The 18677-nt window shown below is 48.1% G+C and overlaps 1 long non-coding RNA gene across 1 annotated transcript; it reads left to right on the plus strand.

The window, feature by feature from the left end:
* LOC118591817 lies at window positions 1-18374 on the plus strand. Its single transcript, XR_004946027.1, has 4 exons — window positions 1-79; window positions 14649-14737; window positions 16334-16504; window positions 18293-18374. It is a non-coding gene; the product is annotated as an uncharacterized LOC118591817 (long non-coding RNA).
* The last annotated feature ends 303 nt before the right edge of the window (window positions 18375-18677 follow it).

Below are 18677 nucleotides of genomic sequence, written 5' to 3' on the forward strand. Positions count from 1 at the left end.
CTCCAGATGAGCATGGGGGGAAAGCACCGCCAAACTCCCTAAGAATTCAGCAACCAATCAGCTGCGCCATGGTCACCAGGTGAGGGGGTGGGGAGAGGGGACGGAGGGAAGGGAGGTTGTGCTCGGTTTGAGAAGGCTGTCTGCTAGGGCCAGCGGGATTCAGTAATCACCAAGCTATTCATTCCATATGGATGTTCTGGAAACTAGGTAGCGTTGGAAGGTCCAGGTGGAAGGACTGGAAATGTAGTCAGAGCTCCACTTTCCAGGAATGGCTGAGGGAAACAAGCACAGAAATGAAGACGAGGTTGCTGCCGTCGGCCACCGAGGTTGGGGTGGAGGAAACATGGCAAATGAGTTTTGAGAGCTTTTTTTGGAGGGGAGGAGGGGTCGGCAAAAAAAAAAAAATGCATGAGGAGGAGAGATGATGTGCGCCTTCCTTAGTAATAAATCACTGGCATTAAGGAGCTCTGAAAACCCAGAGGAGGCTGGGAAGAGAGGCTCCTAACTCGATTGGTGGTGTTTAATTAGAGCTGCCTGGCGCCCCCATGTGGCGTTATGCAACAGCTCAGGAGACATGCTGGGCCCAGCCTTGTCCACATAGATCCCAGTTGGAGGTTCCCAACTGCATGAAAAGTGTTCTGCTGAAGAACGCTTGGTTGGTTAAATCCTCACTGCAACCTGCAACCAAGGGACATTTCACTTGATGGGCCATTTTGGGAATGAGAGCTGAGCACACACAGACCTGCCACTGGGGCTTTCTCATTAGATCCTTCTGGCCATACCCTCAGAGGCTTCTCTGGACTTTCTAGATGGGCTGGACTACAGAGCAAGCCCACTTGAAGCCGACCCAAAGTCACAGTCTCCAACCGAGTCTCTCTGTAATTGAGTTTGGATCCTTGCCTCCTACAAACCGAGAGGCATGTGCTCCTTTGCTGAACTTTTACCTCCTCGGCACTCTGAGCAGGTGGCCAGGCCTGTGCTGTCTTTGTGGAGATGTTTACACAAGGTGAAAGCAGAGGCTAATGATAGAAAATTATAACATGTCCACATAGTTGAGCTTGCCCGGCGGACTGCCTAATTATTTCCAGTTCAAAATAGCCATTTCCAGGTCAGAACATCTCATGTGGCTAGGACTCCCTGGCTTTACATGGTTGAGTAAAGCGCGTGGGGCCATGTAATCTACGTGCATGCGTGGAGTAGCCACATGCGGTCCTGTACGCATGCGCGGCTCACTCTTTAAAAAGCTGCACCATGTTGCACAGGTCTCTCTCTCCTCTCTCCTCTTTTCTCTCTCTCCTCTCCTTACTCACGTGTGAGCTTCACACAGGCCCGTCACCTCTATCCTCTATCCTCATTAATAAACAGCTCTTCTGTGGATTTGTCGTGTTCGGGACGTGTTCCTCGCGGGTAAGAGCGCCACCTAAATAACTAACAGCTAGGTGTTCCTGGGGCAAAAAGACTTGCCCCTGGAGCTGAGAGAGAAAATACCAGCAAGTCTGCAAGGGCTGGGATCTGGGTGCTGCTGTGTTCCAGCAGCCTTCAAGGGGGCAATGATAGATGGCACTTAGAAGGCTGAGCCAGGGCCATGAGCACATTGTGCAGAAAATTCCTTTGCTCTAATCTACAAGGTTGTTGACCCGTGAACCTGGACTCAGCTGGAGCAGGGAACATCTCAGCAGCCATCAGTGGACCCAAAGCTCAGTGGATTTGCCTAGCACGTGCTCCCAGGAGGAGCTGGCCTTGGCACAGCTCTGGGCAAAGGCCAGGTGTGATGGTCAGTCTTCATGGTCAGCTTGACTAGATTTAGAGTCACCATGGAAGCGCGCCTCTGGGTGAGCCTGTGAGCTTGTTGCCAGAAAGGAAGACCCGCCCTGAATGTGGGTGGCACTACCCCAGGACTGAGTCAGGGGAAAGCTGAGCACCAGTGGTCATCTGGTCACCTCTGCTTCCTGACTGTGGCCCACGCGACCGGCTGTCCTGAGCTCCTGCTAGCACATCTGTCCAGAAGTCAAATCAGCCTGTCCTTAAGTGGTTTCTTGTCAGATATCTGGTCTCAGCAACAAGAAAAGACATAAATACAGCCAGGTGGTGGCGGCACACGCCTGTAATCTCAGCACTCAGGAGGCAGAGGCAGGTGGATCTTTGTGAGTTCCAGGAAAGGCGCAAAGCTACACAGAGAAACCCTGTCTTGAAAAACCAAAAAAAAAAAAAAAAAAAAAAAAAAAGAAAAAGAAAACAGAAAAAAAAGAAAAGAAAAAGACACGGATACAGGAGGACATTTGGCAGTTCCTGGGATTAACTTCCTGGCACCTCAGTAGGAAGGGGCTCAGTGTCGGACTGAAGTTGACTTAAACTCAAGAAGAGTTGGAAAACTAAAATCCACAGTTGCAGTCATATTTACAAACAGACTTGCTAGGTGGGGCTGGGGGTGGAGAGACAGAAGTGAGGCCAAAGGCGGTGGGGTGGGCAGAGCCTGGGCAAGCTCAGCCTTAGGAGTAAATGAAAACAGAACACAGCCACCCTGGTGGGAATGAAGACATCTAAAGAGCCGTTTGTGCTCTGCAGAATCCCTGTGGCCATCAGCTACTGAAGTGGTGGCCCACAGGACTGGAATCTCTACCATCCCCCTCCCCCTCCCCCCAGGAATCCCATGCTTGGGAAAGAAGGCTGAAGGGTGGCGCCTGCCAGAGGAGGATTTGGTTCCTAGGAAGATATTTCATGAGTTGTGACAACTCAGACCACCATGCAGGAGAGACAGAAGCCCAGACAAGGACAGGCAGAACCACACTTCCACTAGAGGCTGCTTAGTCATACATAACCCCACACTATAGCTAAGCGGAAAGCCTCAGGTCAGGACCCAGCAGACACACTCTGGAGATCTCACTGGACCTCATTATTTGTCTTCTTCCCAGTGTGGCCACACTGAATGAGGCTCCTCTCTGCTTTTCACTGTCTCTTGTTTAATCGGCCTATTGAGTGCAGATGACTAAGCCTGGCCTACTAAAGCTGCCAGAGCCCCAGCTCTGACCCTTCAACTCCAGTAACTGCAGGTTGAAAAGACGGGTCAGCAAACAGCTAGAACTAAAGAGATCTACAGCACTAATGCTGCAGAGGGTTGGGGCACGGCGAGCCTGCAGCACCCACCTAGGATGTGGGAGGCTCTGGGTTTGATCCTCAGTGCTGCAGAAAGAAAAAGGAAATGCTGCAGAGGTCAGCGTAAATAAAAGAGCAGCTACATGACCTGGCATTTAGGTGGTCACTAGTGACTAGTGGAGCAGACTGTGGAGGTGGAGCTGGGCAGGGAATAAAGGTCACATTCTCAAGAAGACTGGGGAGGAAGGAGGGAGAGGAGACCTAAGGTCATAGCTCAAGGGGGAAGAGTTATTTTTAAATTAGGAGATTTCTGGACGTGCCTTAAAGCTGAAGAGGAGCCTCAAAGACTGAGTGGTGGAGGGTGCTTTAGGAGCACGGGCACATGTGGAGGGACTCAGAAGAGGAACAGCAATAGGAGGAGGGCAGAGAAGGTGGTGGACAGCTCCCAAGACTTGTGTGAGGATCTCCTGGTGTTCATGGCCCTGTACAGTCCCCTGAGACGGGATTGCTGACTCACTTCTAACAGTGTCCCACAAGCCAATGGCATGTCGCTTCTGATATTATGGAGACTGCGGCATCCAGCCTTGGCATCCTGCTGCCCTCTCTCCAGATCACTCCCCCTAAGAGGCAGTTTCCATGCTGAAAGACACTTAGAGAAAGACTCACAGAGTGACCTTTGAAAGGGGCTGACTATGGCTGTCACCTGTAGCTTGGCTGCCATCTTAGATCCTGAAGGCAAGGAAGGTTCTCTGGAGAGCAGGCTGTGCGGGCCAGGTCCTTTAGGTCAGAATCTGATGTCCTGGCAAAATAGCTGATTTGTAATCAACATTCAGGACATCATAAAGCTGAAGATGCCAAGATCAAAGTGGGCTGAGCAAAATCCTAAAGAAGTCCGGGGTCACTGGGTGGTGGTGCTGCACACCTCTAATCCCAGCACTCAGGAGGCAGAGGCAGGCAGATCTCTGTGAGTTCGAGGCCAGCCTGGTCTATAGAGTGAGTTCCAGGATAGCCAAGGCTACACAGAAAAACCCTATCTCAAAGGGAAAAAAAATCGTTTTTTAAAAAGAAGTCTGGGATCAAAATTCAGGAATAGTGAGGATCCCACTAAGAGCTTCATGAACTCTGCGTGGGACGTAACCTTTCCGCATCTGGGAAACCTAAGACTTAAGGGGCCAGGCACTTGACCTTTACTTGTATCTGTACTCCTAAGGTCTCATCCAGTCTCAAGCCTAAATTGCATGAATGCGCTGGAAATCTGAAAAATACCAGATTTCATCTCTAGCCAGACTGATTTCTATATACAACTATCACTAGCATCAGAGAGGTCTCTATAGACCAGACAAGCTCCACCTAGCAGAGCAGCCTCCCAGGTTCAGCCCCACATGAGTTGTTCTCACAGTTGTCTCCATCCTGGTAAATGGAGACTATACCATTTCACCCCACTCCATCCCCTTAAACACACACACACCCAGCTCACAGCATTCCCTGCTGAATCCCCATTATGCACATAAGCAACCACTCTGCTTCCAGCACGGTTACCTTTCCCCTGTGTTATAATCCCCTCTCATGCCTGTCCCTTCAGCACTGAGAACAGAGAGATGCTTCTCAAATATAAATCCAGTCACTTTGTTAAAGTCATCAGTCAGACTCCCATCCTTCAGAGTAGACTCATTCCTCCTCGCTGTGGCCTACGGGCCCCACAGCCCTATTGCCCATCAGCCATTGCTCTGATTTAAGTAGCTCTGATTTTATTAAAGGCTCCTTCACATGGTGGAAAGCTTTCCCACTCAGAGTACACGACGGTGTAGCACTAGTGTATTCACAGGGCTACAGGGAATTGAAGAACATCTGCATCGTTTCAGAAGGAAACCTCACTCCCCATTCCCACCTGCTTACCCAGTCCTGAGCAACCCGTTTTCTGCCTACAGATCTGCCTGCCTTGGGTTTTCTACTCAGAGTTCTCTGGCTTTGCTTCCCTCCTCAATACGCTCTCCTTGTGGCCTTGAACGCTCCCAGCATACCCTCCACTCCATCTGTGGCCCATACTCTCTCCTCCACCTAAAGTGCACTGGGCCCAGATCTGTGTGGCCAGGCCTTCCTCCTTCAGGGTTGTGCAGACACACGGCCTGACTCCCACACAAAACACCTACCTGCCCTGCTGGTCCCCAGTGCACTGGTGCAGTTTTCCAAGTCTGCCAGAGATCATGTATAGAATGCTAGCCAGCTAGCACAGGCTGCCTTGTGTTAGAGCCTCCTTTTCTTTCCCGATACTGAGATTTGAACCCGGGCCTCCTACAAGCCCGTCAACCACTCCACCACTAGCTACACTTCTGAGCAGTATTCTGTTTTTATTTGCCTATGTCCTTTCTTAGCAGCTCATTATTATTATTATCATTATCATTATTATCATTATCATTATTATTATTATTATTATTATTATTATTTGCTTACGTGCCTTCCACTCAAGTGTTGGCTCCAGAGGCAGAGGTTTGAGGATTTTCTTCTCTACAGTCATACCTCTGAGCTTTGTACAGTACCTGAAATATATGTTGCCAGCATTATCAAATGAATAGCAGAAATGGGATTTGAGCACATGCCTGACAGATTTTGAAAACCCTATCATTAATTACTAGACTATGGGACCTTCAAGAATAAAAACATATAAAAGGAGGTAGAGGAGGAAAAGGCCCAAAACTCAGCTCAGTGTGGTGGTTGCTGCAGGGTATGGGCACCCGACACCGAGCTGCCAGACAGGTTGGCTGCTGTAGCTTGAGGCCACAGCCTCTGTAGAGTTTGCCCTGACTTGAGAGCCACTGCCTGGTTCAAGGGGCAGCTGCCATCTGACAGTCCATGCAGGGACAAGAATGGCATGCACTCCCTTTCCAAGGGGCCATTCTGGCTCCAGAGTGCCTGCCACTGCCTCTGGGAGCTGCCTTTGAGACAACCTATGAATTTGGCTCCTGCTGCCTATCCCATGTCCCTCCTTCAAGATGTTGTAGGATATTATTTTAAGATGTGTTACATTTTTTTTATACTGTGGAACATTAGATTAATGATGCAAAGATGTGTTGCATTCTTTTGTGTTGCATTTGTCTAACTCTGTGAAGCTGTGTTACTGTGCCTGTCTAAAACACCTGATGGTCTAATGAAGAGCTGAATGGCCAATAGCAAGGCAGGAGAAAGGATAGGCGGGGCTGGCAGGCAGAGAGAATAAATAGAAGGAGAACTCTGAGAGGAAAAGAAGAAAGAACAAGAGAACACGGAGAGGAGGATGCTAGGGGCTAGCCACCCAGCCACCCAGCCACCCAGCCACCCAGCCACCCAGCCACCCAGCCACCCAGCCAGCCCCAGCCACCCAGCCACCCAGCCACCCAGCCACCCAGCCACCCAGCCAGCCACAGAGTGAAAATGAAAGTAAGATATACAGAAGAAAAGGAAAAAGCCCAGAGGCAAAAGGTAGATAAGATAACTTAAAGTTAAGAAAAGCCAAGCTAAATCTAGGCATGTATAATGAAGAATAAGCCTCTATCTGTGATTTATTTGGGAGCTGGGTGGTGGGCCCACCAGAAGAACACAAGCAACCACCAACAGCAAGATTCCCACCTTGAGCGGTCAGTCCCCAGTGAAGATTCTATGCATGGACATCTGGAGAGTGACGTGGGGTTTCAGAATAACACACCCCATGGCTTTCCACAAACAAAGAAGGATCTTTAGGGAACCAGAAACAGGACAAATAAGCCAGACCCCCCAATGCTACAACCAGTGCTGTGTGACCTGGGAACAAAGGTTAAGAACGTGGTTTCCAGGGCCCACACCTGCCCCAGGTGGAAACAGCTTCATGCCGTGGCCCAAATCCTCAGCTTGGGCTCCCAGTCTAAGCATGAGCAACCCGTGAGTCATCAGGAGCTCCATCAGATTTTCCTCTCCAGACCGCACCCTACCCCAAGGACAGTGTTCCTTCCACATCCCTCAGAGCCCGGCTCTGAGGAGGAAGAACAGAATGAACAAAACAAGAAGTGACAAGCCCCACGGGGCAGTAGTGTCCTTGAAGTCTGGAGAAGAACAGGCACGATTATTAAAACTGCTTTTATACCAGTCTGTCTCTTAAGTATTAAGTGACAAGGTGGCACCCTCCCCTGTAGGAACAGCTTGAGGGCAGGTGTCAGCTGCAGGAATAAAGCCAGTGTGCTCACACAGGGAGACTTTGCACCGTGCTTTGTTCTCTTTGTTCTGTTATAAATACTCACCAATCGAGGGGCCATTATTAACCCTCCCACTTTTCAGCTAAGGAGACTGGCAGGGGAAGCTGAGAAGGGACAAGTACTGGCTGGGGTCACTGATTATGAGTAGGTTTGGTCAGAGTGCCACACTGCCCGTGTGTGTAATTTAGGGCTGAAGGCAGTACCTACTCTGTGGTCCTTCTCACAGCTCACCACTTACTACTCAGGAGCGGGATGCGGGCTCGGAAGGGCATCGGAAGCCCAGGCTAAGAGAAGATGGGTTAGGGTGGCAGGCCTCCTCTCGAAGCCCCCTTCTTCTGCCTGTGTCCAGGGCTCAGCGCATCCCCCCTGACTGGGCTCCTGGTATCTGTTCTCTCTTTGGTGCATTCATTCTTTCCAGATTTTTTTTTTCAGCTCTCTTTCCACTTGTCACAAGGGAATGTCTGCTGGGGCGGAAACATCGCACATGAGCTAAAGGGGAACACGTGGCGTGAGGCTCTGAGCAAGCCTCCAGTGTGGTGGCTGTCTTGTGGTTCCTGAGTTTCCTCCAAGGGAGATCTGATCTGTCGTAGCGCCCCAGCAGGGTTGGTGGAGACATTCATCACTTCCTCCCTCAACAAAAGTTGAGAAGAGATACTCTTTTCCTCTCCTGGGCCGTTAGGTCCCTGTGTTGACTCCAAACAAGGGCTCCCTAGCTTCTAGTTCTGAGTCCCTGTCCCAGCCCCCGAGGCCACCCTGGCCATCACACACAGGAGTGTGGCTGTCTTATTTTCTCTAAGCTCTCTTTACTAGACTCAGCTGATTGCGCTATGCTGGAGGTGGTCTGATTGTGTCCCCGAGATATTGTTCTGGAAGTGTAGTGCTCATCTGTGTGAACATGTTAAGAAGTGCTGGCGCTCCACAGAAGCCCACCGCCTAGTGGGAAGGAATTGGCCACTGAGGGCCTAACTCATCCTCATGCTCCCAGGCTTCCATCTTGCCACATGATCTCCCCCTTTCTCGGACGTTCCTGATGTTGCTCCCTTTGCTAGCATGTGATAGATGTGTCCAGGAGCAGGGGCTGTCAGAGCCCGTGTCAGGATAACTGGATGTTCAGCCTCCCAAACCAAACTGTAGAATCCTCACCTGGGCTGTTCGGTTACCGTCAAGGAATCAGTGTGCTCTGTGAAGGTTGGCCAAAGGGGTCTTTAAGGTAAACAGTTTTAATCTCTGAAACTGGGTGTTTCAGCTCTGGCCACCCCTAAGTAGCTGTGAAGCAGAAGGTAGGGAATCCCCTGTGGACCCTAAAGCTGTTGTCAGCTGTGTGACAGTGGGTAAGAGGGTAACTCGGCTCCTCAGTTTCTCCCCGGTACAACGAAACGATAGTCCACCTGCACAGGACTGTTAGAGCACTGAGGGAGGGGGCAGAAGGACCTGGTGATGCCTGGAGGAGGGAGGACAGTCTTTCCCCACTACCCTCTGAGGCTTTCCTGTGAACTGGACCATAAAAGCTGGACAACAGGAGCTGTTCGTGCTGAGAGGCTCAGGTGCCAGGCAGGGCCTGGATTATACAGCATCTCAAAGAAACAGCACCTCTGGGTTTCCTCAAATCGGGAGCCAGAATTAACCCTTTCTGCTGCAGGTGGCTGGTGTCAGGGGCTGTGTCACAGCAATGCTGGAAGCGTAACTTCTGCAAGACTGGGGGGAACAAGTCAGGCACTGGGAGGCGGGGCTGCTGGGTAAGCTGCCTTGGTGCCCTCTGGTCTGCCCTTCTACCCAAGGCTGTTTGCCTCTAGTGATTGACCCCCTTCTTTGTAGGGAGGTGAAGGGACATCTTTAAAACTGATGACCTGCATGGAGCAAAGAAGATGGGGTAGAAAGCTTCCCTTATGCCTGTTCTCCTTAGTTCCCTGCAGCACATGTTCCTGCGTGCCACAGCGACAGGCCCACCCCAGGAGTCACACAGGCAAGGAGCGTGTGAAGTGTGGTCTTCTCCAGTCTTTCCTGAATTTCAGTTCTCTGCACTAGTACCACATATTACATCTTAACTGGGTACCTAATCCATGCCTCACACTATACCAGAGACCAGGGCTGAGGGGCTGAACAAGATGTAGACATTTACAGGATGAGGTGAGTACAAAGTCTCCGGGAAGATTTTCCAGAGCTTGCCTGAGCTGAGTGCATTATGGGAAACAGGAAATTGCGGAAAGAAAAGTTACAAAGTAAAGAGCTGAGGCAAAGTCAAGATCTGGCTGTGTAGACTTTCTGGGTTCTCATTCATGGTATTAATTAATTCAAAATCCAAACTAGTTTGTAGTGAGAGATTGGCCATGAATTAGTTACCATGTCAGATACTGGTCCCATGTCAGAGATCTGAAGACGGCTAGAACAGGCCCCAGCTCTCCAGAGCAGCAGATTAATGAAAGCAGGGTGTGGGGACTACGCACGTGCCTTGTACCTACGCTCTGTTGCCAGCCACTTCTACTCAGAGGAGAAGGATGAGGTCTCGGTGTCCAGAATCTACTCATTGCCCTAGAACCTGGCAACAATATGTGATCATGAAGGGGACCAGCCAGTATGACTGACCAAATCCAACCACCTTGGACTCCTCAACTTATGGCACTTCAGAGCTGTGCTTCTGGAAAGCCAATTTCCAGGGAACATTTCACATGGCAGGAAGATCAGCAACATTTCTTTTTCTGGCTGTCTCAGGCAGGATCCAAAGGCTGTCATGTCACTTTGTCACAAAGTCAACCTTTTCAAGGAGACTTACATCCAAGGTATAGACCATCTCTGAAAGTAGAAAAGGAGACCCACGCCCAGCAGCATGTTGGTAAATGTTTGACCTCATCTCTCCCAGGAGAAATAAAAGTCCCTGATGTAACAGTTGCTGATTTTCTTGGTATGTATTCTTCCTCCCAACCAACACTGAATTTTGAGCTGGAGAGGGATGTGCACAGTGAGCTCTTGAAAGCAAAAAGGATCCTGTTCCAACACACCTTGAGTCTGTTGGACCCTGAAAAATAACTTCCTGGAATGGTCTACACAAGTCACCAGAGTGGTGAATGACAGCCTTTCTTAGGTTGGAAACACCTTTGGGAATAAGTTAAGTGCACGCAGAGACCAGGCATCTGTGACTCTTTGAACCAGGCCACCTTCCACTGGGTCTCATCCTTTCTCTGCCCACTGATCTCATACCCATCCTGCTATGTTCAACCAGAACCACTTCCTCCATTGCCCTATAGGTCAACCCCACACACATACTCCTACCTGCTGCACTATGAGTTCTCAGGACCCCACCCGCCTCTCCTTCCTGGCCCCATCACTGTGGCTATTTCAAGCTGGGGTAATCATTTCTCTGTGTCTTTCTCTAGACTATCAACTAAGTCAGGCAGTGGTGGTGCACACCTTTAATCCCAGCACTTACAGAGGATCTCTGTAAGTTCATGGCCAACCTGGTCTACAGAATGAGTTCCAGGACAGCCAGGGCTACACAGAGAGACCCAGTTTTGAAAAACCCAAAAACAAAAAGAAAAGATTATCAACTCCCCGAGTTCAGAATATCCTTATGGGACAGTGAAGTGCTTGGTGTCAAGTAGATGAACTAAGAGACAGAACAAAGCCTGGCATCGGCCTTTAAGATGCTGTCTCTCCCTTTACCTCAGTCAGATGCACTGGCTGGCTACTAACTGACCTTTGCCTAGAGTTAGCCACAGGTTATCATCCAGCAAAGAAGAAAATTTTCCAGCTCTGAGAAGGAGGCTCTCCACCATGGGCCACCACTCACTTTCTATGGTGCATACAAAATAAACATCACCCCTCTACCTAGATGTCCTGCTATCTTTGGTGAAGAAATAACCTCTTCCTCAAGGCCTGTGATACAGGGACAGAACTCTGACTGATTCAGCCCTCACTCACCTACAGCTCATGATCTTCACACAAACTGGACACATGCTTACAGCAATCCTACTGTCTTTACACCAGCCTTGCCAGGATCCAGAGTTTTAGGCAGAAGGGAAAAGTAGTACAAAGCCTCTGAGGCAGAACTGGGTTTGGGTTTGAGAAAAAGAAGGCTAATGTATAGCCTGGGCTACAACATGAGCGCCAGACTAGCATGAATTACAGTATAAGATCCTGTCTCCAAAAAAAAAAAGGAAGAAAGAAAGAAACTAGTGAGAGAGATCAATATAAAATCACAGTACAGACAGGTGTAGCAGAGGGGCTCTGAGTCTACAGTGGGGGAAGAGTGCATGGAGTAGGTCAGGGAAGAGACAATGGAATCGAGGCACGGAAAGCGGTGTGTGCAAAGGCTGAGTAGCAGGGGAGAGCGGGGCCAAGTTTTGGAGAGACAAGAAGCCGTGACTTGAGAAGATGAGGGGAGTGGTTGATAGGTTGAAGGGGCAGGAAGAGGCCACGCTATCTGTTGGGAATTGTGATCAGCCAGTAAGTACATGTATGAAGGGATAAGACACCAGTTTTAAGTTCTCACCTAAAGCTCTCTAGACAGGAAAAGGAACCTCCCCTTTCTGTCCATCATTTTGAATTTTACTATACAGCCAACCATACTACGAAGTTCACAACCACATATTCAACCAAGCTCAGGTCAAAAGTGTTTGGAAAAATTGGCCCATATTAGATGTGTGCAGATTTCTTTCTTGTCACTTCTTCCTAAATAATATGGTATAGCAACCATTTATATGACACATATTATCTTGTGAGTCACAAAGTTGATGTGATATATGGGAAGATATGCAGAGTATAAATATTGCATCACTGTATATAAGAGCCTTGACCACCCATAGATTTTGGAGTGTAGGAAGTAATACCATCCATTGTGTTTTGTGAAGAACAGAAACTACCTCCTGGTTGTAGATAAAGACCACTGTTTACAGTAAGTTGATGCCTACTTTTGGGAGTCCTAAATGTGATCTCTGAAGGTCAGACTTTGTGTCTTCCTACTGGGTGGTTCCTAGCAGGCTCCACTGTCTGAATGAATCTGTAGAATGAGAACCGCCAGAGTAGGCTCATTCAGACAGCACTCATGAAGTCTCCTGCCTGTCCAGGTTGGGTTTGTTTAAGATTCACCTCCTTTCTTCTCACCCCCCATTCAATGACTCTTTTAATGACCCCAGTCAGAGGCATATCACAGGCTTCCCAGCTACTGTTATAAGTAGACCAGTGGCTACAGAGAGACAGACAGGAATCAAGGCTCCTTGCTAACTGCTCAGTTTCTGACCACAATTTGTTCCTAAAGGGCAGTAACAACCTACGTCCAGTTGAAAGAGGACTAATCATTTTACAACCAGCCTTCTGCAAGAATAAGAAACACAAGCCCAGGATGTTAGTGTCTGAGGGGATCCTGGGCTCAACCTAGGGCCAAGTTATCCAATCTGTGGTGTGTGTGTGTGTGTGTGTGTGTGTGTGTGTTTTTGTGTGTGTGTGTGTGCTCTAAACAATCAACTCATCAACTCTACTAGTGTTGGGTATAAACAGAGAAAGTAACTCTCCATCCATGTTACCACAGGAAGTTTGGGAAATGGGCCTTTTGGTTCCAGCCAGCCTTAGCAGTTAAGGTTGCGACGAAGGAAAATGAGCTTATGATTGAGGAAGAGCAACACACTGTCTTTCTCAAATCTAAACGTTTTTCTAGAAAGAATCCATTGTTTCTCAGTGACTTAAGGTTTCACCTAGCTGGGGGAAATTACCCAAGAGAACATGTGGTAATGAGAAGTCACCAGCACATCCCATGCTTGAGTAAATTGTCCATACACTTCACCAATCTGAAGTCTTTGCTCGAAGCTTTTATAGTCCTAAGGCTTCCCCTAAGACACATACGTCGACGGGGTGTGACTCTATCTTATATCTAAGACAGTCCCTGACTTAGAGCAAACTTGGCTTTTCTCAATAAGCCTGTGGCTCCTTGAGTCAACTTGAGTGATTTCACTTAGATCACTGGTAATTGAAGGGGGGGGGGAGCTTCTCATGTGGAGCTCTCGAGAGCTAAGTCATTCCCCATAGAAAAGAAAGTGTTTAGTGATTCACAGAAACCTTTTTAGACAAAAAGATGCCCGAGTTTCTGACTGGTTGGTCCCTTCTATGCTAGCTGTTCTTCTTGATGGGGCATAAACTGGACCCTCCAAAGTGTCTCCCTCCATGCCACCTTGACAGGTAATGGTGCCTAAAGTGTGATGCTACCCGCTCCTGCATTTAAATGACTGCTCCTCAGAAAAGAGCAGCAGTTTCGCCAAAGTCTGATTCTTAGAAGACGGCAGGTAGAGGGGTAAGAGGTCTCCTGTGTTTGGCATTTCCACTCAGGCCCCCATGAAATATTAAATCAGTGCTTCCATCTACTCTTGGGGGCACCAAACACTTCTGGGAGGGAATTTTGAAAAGACATGATGGCAGATAATATTGTGTCCATTATGGGCACAGGTCGAGATGGACCCTACTTTGTAGTAGCTGAGTAGTAATTAATCAACTGAGTATTTATAATTTACTATTATCTATAGTCTACTAACACAGAATACGGTAATTCTTTACTAATTATCTACGTTACTGAACCTCTTAGTACCTCATTACCATATCTCTAAATGGGGATGACAATGGCCTCCACAGAGGGTTGGAGATGTAGTTCAGTTGTAGCACCTGTGTGGCATGTACAAAGCCCTGGATTTGATTCCCAGCACGGAAGAAAATGACACTAATTTTATGTAACTAACGTATTCATTATGACGTTAACCCCTCTCCATTCTCTTCCTCTGAGTCCCCACCCCTGGACCTAAGCCTTCTCTGGTGTGGAACAACCCCCACCTCCCTGAATCACGACCCCTCTTCCTTCCTCTGACACACTTGGATTTCCCCTTAAGAGATACTTTTTCTAGAAACCATCTCTGTCCAGTTGCCCCAAGAGAAAGATCTGTACCCTGCTCCTACCACACCTTAATTTGTCTTACCCAGCTCCTATCACACAAAAGTTTAAGTATCAGATTAAACAACACTTCCTGAGCATAGAGCTGTGTCTCTTGTCCAGTCACAGGGCACACAGTTTTGTTAAACAGTGGTCGAGTTAAGGAATGAGTTGATGAATGAGAGACATAAGCTTACAGATTCCAACTGGTGGAAATCCCTTCAACCGTCTCAGTGGGAAGAGCATATAAATGCACTTGCCCCCAGAAAGGGTCTTTGCCTTCAGAAACAGATACAAGGCCCAGCTGTTATACACTTCCCTTTTAAAAAGTAATGTCACTTAATGCCAACAGCTCAAAACTACTTGTTTTGTTTAACTTCATTTCTATATATATAGTAGTAACTTGTATCAGGATAACAATATCTTTTTTTTTTCTTTTGCTTTAACAGAGGACAAACAGGAAGGGAAAACAGGAATTGAATCCTCTAGCTTGCAGTCACGTGCTTCTGCTTCTCAGAGACTTGCTTACAGAGAAGAGGTAAGTGACATTTAGCTTTGAAGTTAGTGACTTCGAATCTCAGTCCCCAGTGAAGTAGGGTATTTCCATGAGGTGATCACTGATCTAAATATGTCAACAATGTGTTGTCATTCTGCTGAACAGAGCTCTATCACAAAGGAATTTCCCTAGGAGCCCTGGCTCAGCCATTTCCCTGCCCCCTGAGCGGTGTTCACAATCGCCTGTTCTCTGCAAGGAATGGTCCAAGGCATAATGGGAGAGAGACATGCTATCCATCCAGAGGGGTCAGGGCACCCAAGGCACATGGACAAACCTCATCAGAGGCAAAGAGTTACGTACAAGAGCTGGACCACATTCATGGAGGATGACTGGATAGGCCAAGAGCAAGCAAGAGAGTGCTAGAGGTGGGCAGAGTGAAATACTCTTCTTTGGGACCGTGAAGCTAGGAACTGAGGCAGGAGAATGTTGGTGGACCGGGGTAGAGCAAACCCATGCGTAGGAAGAGAAGTAGCAAAGTTAAAGTGGTGAGGTGCTGAAGAAGAAAACACAATCAGAAGAGTGTAGACAGGTCTCAGGAGAAGAAGAGGCAGGCAGGAGTTCCTGCTGGAGACAGGCAGGACTGGAAAGAGATGCCCATCCTGTGAGGCCTGGCGACAGACACCCTGGCTTCACCGTCTGCAAGCACAGTGAATGGTACTGGCCTAGGAAAAGAAGCGGATTTATCCCACCAGCCTGGAGCGTGTGGCTGCCGCATCATTGACGGCGATGAGAATTACTCCTGTCACTCAGGAAAGGAGAAGACAGGGGCATCTACAGTAAGGGAGTGGGGAGAAGATGGTCTAGGGCCTGCGGGAAAATGAGGGAAAGAATCTGAAGGTGCCCTAGAGGGGACACTGGGAACAATGAGAAAACAAGTAGGACCCGAGAGCGGGGACCTGGGCAGTCCGTTGTCACTCTGGACGTCACCTAGGCTTAGGCAGTCTGGAGGTGGGATCCCGGAGGCCTGAGAGTGGGCCCACAGTTCTGGGAACAGCTCACCAGTGTTCACATTTCTGAAGGAGGTGGTTGGTGGCTTTAACTGCAGAGATGCTGATCTAGAACCCCGTTTGTTATGTTCACTGCCAGCATGGGGCTTATCACTCTTGAAGGAAGAGCTGGGTGTATGGCAAACTATGGTTTATACAAGATTCTGACTGCAGAATGCCCTGAGAACGTCACCACACCCCATCTGCTGATCATCTTACTTGACGACCTGGGTGGTCAGTTGATCTGCAGTGAAAAGAAGTGCCTTAGAGCAGGGGTACTCAGCCTCAGTGCTTCGGCACAGGGGCCAGATAATTATTTGCTATAAAGGACCAGTCCTGTCTCTTATAGTCTTTAGACACGACATGCCAATAGCAGCCCTATCACTCTCCTCCGGGTGACTCCTGACATTGCCAAGTGTCCCCCAAGAGTAAAACAGCCCTAAGTGAGAGTCAGTAGCCTGGAAGGACAATCATAATCCCTGATGAGAAGCGGACTGCTGTTCACATTTCAACAGTGCCGTACACCCAACTGGGACCATATCCCCTCCCTTAGCTCTCCCAGGACCTGATTCCTCATTACCAAATCCCACAGCTGTGTCACCTCATCCAGCAAGGCAGAGCTAAAGGATTGCAAAAAGGAAATCTTGAAGATATCACAGTAGAGATGGAGAGGCATCATTTCATCCAAGAGCAGCTCCCAATCCATGTTACCTAAAATCTACGACACTTGGGAAGCCATTCTGATGACTACTAATGCAAAATTGTAAGTGTGAACTTCTGAAGTCCCTTTGGGCTTTGGAGGAGGGCCAGGGCTAAGTGAGGGGCCCTACAGTTTCCCTGCAATCCTGCTGATATTCCTCCTGTGAACCTGATTCTACCTCCTCGAACACTGTGCTGGATAACCTTACAAATGGCACCCAACCCAAGTGTGGTCTTTTCTTGTGGGCAGCTCCTTAAGATGCCGGCTTGTTCCTTTTTCCCACAGTCTGTTGAAGATGAAACCAGACCGCTTTCTGAAGAGGTGAAAGCTGGCCTGAGACATAAAAACCATTTCTCAGACCATTTGGAAAATGAAATTGTTGTAGTTATTAAAACAGCCTTTCTTCAAGTTCTTGTGACTTACTAAATATGACCATGAACATATTCTGTTCATTCCATTTTGGTTTTGGTCAGAGTTTTTCTGAACTAAGTTTCACTGAGACCTTTGGTGACATTTCTCCCTTACTTCCTTTTTTTTTTTTTTCCTCTCTGACGCCTTCTGGACCGAGGCTAAGGGATGTGTCACTCTTGACACATCAGCTTCTCTTTTTGACAGAATCAGTTAAAGCTCCATGATTGAATTCATGGTCATCAATCATGGATTCCTTTCAAAACACTCTAATCATTAATGTGTCAGATTCTGTCGTGAGGGTCACATGTACAAGACTTCACTGGGGAAACAACAGTAGGTAAGATCCTCTCTTCATCCCCAGGAGGCTTTTACTCTGGAAGGAAAGATACAACCACACATATAAATAACAACAAGAACCACTATAATGGTAATAATCATAAGTCCCAGTATTACTATGTCACTACATTGCAAACACTTGACCAACATGAACTCACAATGCGTGGGGCAGTTTTTTGGAATGACAGATCGTATGCAATGTCATCCAAGGTCATATGAACCATCCAGTATGGGCACAGCCAAGGTTTCATAAGCAGAGAACATCTGAGCTGAGCCTTTGGGATCACCATGCTTCATATAGGCTAAGAGAGTCACAGTACATGTATTAACATCTTTATTTTGTTTTGGTATGTGTGCAAGTGCGCGCTCGCGCACACACACACACACACACACACACACACACACACACACACACACGCATACACATGCATAGGTCAGAAGACAGTTTTCAGGAGTCAGTTCTCTCCTTCCACCTTGTTTTTGAGCATGGTCTCTCTTGTTTCCACCAAGCCACATATTCCATACCAGCTGGCCTAACATCTAGGTCATTCTCCCGTCTCCATGTCCAGTCTTGCCTGAGGGTTAGGATTAAAAATTTATACCACAGCATCCAGTTTGGGGTTTGTTTTGTTTTTTTGTTTGTTTGTGTTTTGGTAACATGGATTCCAGAGATCAAACCTAGGTCATTTTAGGCTTATACACATGGCAAGAGCCCTTACCCACAGAGCCTCTCACTGGTACCTCATATATTAACTTCTTATTGGTCTGATGGGGTCCAGGACCTGATCTTGGCAAACTGAGTATCTCAAGCTAAAGGGATTTGAGAAAATTACAGAAGCAGGTAGGTCTCTCCTGCCCTGAAGTACGTCCTAGAACCTCAACATAGTGGTGCCTCCCCACACCCAAAGGAAGGAAACTGTCTCATTTTGCAGATGCAGGTAAAGAATCTAGATGCACATAAGCTGTTAAGTTCCCTCAGCTTACTGAGGTCAGTTCACACACCGTTTATCCAATTGTATTTCTTCACAGCTGTCCATCCTCCATCAACCCTATCATAAAATACACATGTTCAACAGTTTCTTCGGTGTTCGTTTTCTTATTAAGGTTTTCAGAAGACTTATGCTAAGTAAATCTCGATGCCTTCTTCTTGTGAATATATGTTTGCTAAAAGTATTTAACCCGGCGGCGGCGGCGGCGGCGGCAGTGGTAAGTGGCGCACGCCTTTAATCCCAGCACTCGGGAGGCAGAGGCAGGTGGATCTCTGTGAGTTCGAGGCCAGCCTGGGCTACCTAGTGAGTTCCAGGAAAGTTGCGAAGCTACACAGAGAAACCCTGTCTCGAAAAACCGGAAAAAAAATTATTCCTTGATCAGGTCACACATGTATGTATGTTGATCACATTCCTCCCTCTTCTTCCATGCTCCATCCTACGCCCTCTGGACCCCCTCTCCTCCATCTCACAAGCCCTCCTGCTTGGATGTCACTTTTTTG

This window comes from Onychomys torridus, chromosome 10 (genome assembly GCF_903995425.1).
Source record: "Onychomys torridus chromosome 10, mOncTor1.1, whole genome shotgun sequence".
Lineage (NCBI taxonomy): Eukaryota > Metazoa > Chordata > Mammalia > Rodentia > Cricetidae > Onychomys > Onychomys torridus.